At 39.7% G+C, this 3,297-nt stretch overlaps 1 long non-coding RNA gene across 1 annotated transcript in view; it reads right to left on the minus strand.

The window, feature by feature from the left end:
* Positions 1 to 3,297, minus strand: part of LOC116699616 (uncharacterized) — an 18,867-nt gene that overhangs the window by 11,347 nt on the left and 4,223 nt on the right. Inside the window, exon 2 of the long non-coding RNA XR_004334471.1 lies at positions 1,962 to 1,967. This is a non-coding gene — a long non-coding RNA (uncharacterized LOC116699616). The remainder of the gene's footprint in view (positions 1 to 1,961; positions 1,968 to 3,297) is intronic.

Raw genomic sequence — 3,297 nt, forward strand, 5'->3', positions numbered from 1 at the left:
TCAGATGTTGATGTGTGAATCCTTTTTATTACATAGGATATCCTAGAGACAAAGTTACGGATCAAGCTGTCACAGCTCTCCTTCCTTTGTCTGGCTCTTTGGGTCTTGCACCCCTGGTCTTATTCACTAAAGGGTGGGGTCTCCAGGTCACAGTGATGTGTCTGCGTGCTTATTTTGTTATCTTTTCAGTTGGAATGTGACTGGAAGTTTATGACCCTCAGTTCAGGACTTGCAGGGCAAAAGATCAGTGGGCTTCAAAAGTGGCACTGAAACCAGACTCAGGAAGCGTCCCTCACAATCAATTTGCTTCTGCCCTTCAGCTCAAATGTCTAATGCAAATCACACACAATGTTTAAGCACATATTACATATTAAATTCCAACAGGGGCTGATCTTTAATGCAATATCTACATTGCCCATTATCAGCAACCAATCATCCAATGTACCAAAGGCTCATTCTGTTCACTAATTTGATATCATTAAAAAAAAAAAACTAACTGAGAAAACATTAGAGAAGGCTTTTGCAATTATGTATCAATTATTTTGACCAGTAGTGGATATCCACAACCTGCCAGGCTATACTGTCCCCTGGATTAATGGTAAACCAGTGGTGTAATGTAAGTACATGTACATTTACTCCAGAACTGTACTTCCAAAGTCCAAATGTTGAGGTACTTGTGCTATACTTGAGTATTTTCTTTTCATGCCACCTTCTGCTTCAACTTTGCTACATTTCAGAGAGAAATATTCCAATTTTTACTCCACTACATTCATCTGACATCTTAAGTTACTTTACACAAAAAGATTAAAATGAATGGACTGTTAGTTTTTTATTTCAGGGGCTACCAGAGGAGTTTTTTAATTTTCTATAACCCTCCAAAATGACCCTCCCCACAACGTATCAAAACCACGACACACATGACTAACCTCTGCTTTCTCATCTTACACATCACACGTTTCAGTAGATTTACTCACTAACATTGTAAAGGATATTTGAGTTGGGTGTGGCTGCAGCCTGGAGACCTCCCGTCTCATGCCCTCCAAGCTCCGTGCCGTCCACGAGCTTCAACTTTTTCAAAATAAAAGCTTGCGTCTGGTCCGCCTTGTTTTCGTACGTTTGTGTTTTTTGAACTAGGCAGTATGGAAGTCATGCTAATGAATAAAATTATAATTTTCATCAGATGTCTTAGTTACAACACAATGGAACTAGCAAAGCAGTTTTGTGTTTATGTGTGCAGGCGGGATTTATTCACTTTGGGAAATTGCACGGTCTCTGGCTGACTAAACAGGGATGGTCCCATCACTAGCAAGGGGGGGGGGACGAGACTGAGAGAGCTACATGGAGCTATATGGATAAATATGCACCAAACAAGCCACTTTGAAATTTTGCTGTTTCCATGAATACAAAAGTTGGGTGACCATCCCCCCCCTTAGACTAAAAAAAGTTGAATGACCCTCCCCTACTTTCTCCCAGTGGTCCATTCCATAAATACTGAAAGGTCCCTAAGGATTAGACCATTAAACACAAAACTGTTTGGATCGTTTCCAGTTTTCAAAATGGGAGGATTTTTCTGCATTGAGTGCTTTTACTTTCAATACTTTAAAGACATGTTCCTGATGATACTTACATATGTTTACTTAGTCAACATTTTCAATGCAGGACTTTTATTTCAGAGCATGTTTTACAGTGTGGTATTAGTACTCATCTGAAGGATCTGAATACTTCTTCCACGATGCAACATTGAACAATAAATGCTGTGGGTGCTTCTTAGTGAAACCCTTGAAGACTTGGTTGAATAGAGGCAGGCAAAACTGAAGATGGGAAATAATGAGAGAGAAACAGAGAGAGCTATTCAAGGGGGAACGAAACGGAGGCCCCCGCTGAGCAGAAAATAGATCTGTGTGTTTGAGATAACAAATAGGAGGCTTCTGTAAATGTCAGCCTTAAGGTGTGTGTGTGACAGGGAGCTGTGCCACGAGGTAAATGAGCGACTTTAGCTGCGGAAAGCTTTATGATATCAACTGTAAGGGAGCAGCTTAAGTGTTACCTGGAGGAAAATGGAGGCTTCCCGCTGGGATAATTAATCATGATTGAAAACATGGGGGGATTTCATAACCATCTTGGAAATTTGAGCATGAGATGGGAATGTTGCATGTTGCCTCAAGTCAAAGTCATTTGAAGAACAAACCCAGCGCAAAATGAACCTAGGGGTTAATGACACGTTTACAGGGTTAACTGCTACCTGGGATATGTTCTATGCTAATCAAATGTGACCAGATGTAGCGCTAACCGCTAATTAGCTTGGAACGCTAGTTGTCGGGGTGCCACTAACCAGGCTCAAAATAGCCTTTTAATAAACAGATATAATCCATGCAATTCCATTTAATTACCCAAACGCAATTCCTATTGACCCATTGGGCAACCACGGACCATGGGAGATTTCAAACGACAGTTCAGTTCAAAGTTCTCAATGCTTTGGTTTACATGTAGGGACCCTCATTATGCCCCCGGGGAACTGTGGTGCTATTTTGAGCCTTATTAGTGGCATAGAAATTGTGATTTCTTTTTATTTTACTCGTGCCCTGATCACTAGCATTATGAGCTAATTAGTGGTTTGCAATAAAACTGGTCACATTTGATTAGCATGAAAACATATCCCAGAGAACGGTCCTGGTACCCATGTGTTATTAATCCCCTGGTTCATTTTGCCCACGCATTCTAATTCCCGGTTTGGTCCTTTAAGGCAAATTTGAGAAAATTGGCAATCTGGAGGCTTCTTTTCTGAATGAAGTTACATTATAACAGAACTGAGGGAGCTGATGCTTTTAATGAACTGAGGCTGCAAACAAGAAAGTGGTGCGTGAGCGAAAAAAATCAATACAGCATGGTGTCATGGTATTTTCCTTACCAATACTGCATCGATATACAGACGCCAGGTATCAATCTTTTATTATATGCGTTTGTCTGCTTGACAATCCAATATTGCAGCAAAAAAATTAAAGTGATATGAACAAACAGAGAAATGTAACTTTTTAGATAAAACAGATGTTGACAAAGTTTCCTTTTATGGACATCATTTCAAATTGGGAAAACTTTGAAGATGGGAGAAAAGTAAAAAATTGCAATGTATCGCAGAATATTGCATTATGTTTAAAATCGTGGCAATATCGTATTGTGACATAAGCATTGTGATTATATCATATCGTCAGGCCTCTGTTGATTCCCACCCCTTCTTACAGCAAAATACCAATGGAGTGCCATTTCATTTTTCAGATTTCGTTTAAAAAAAAACAAACA

This window comes from Etheostoma spectabile, chromosome 12 (genome assembly GCF_008692095.1).
Source record: "Etheostoma spectabile isolate EspeVRDwgs_2016 chromosome 12, UIUC_Espe_1.0, whole genome shotgun sequence".
Taxonomy (NCBI): Eukaryota; Metazoa; Chordata; class Actinopteri; order Perciformes; family Percidae; genus Etheostoma; species Etheostoma spectabile.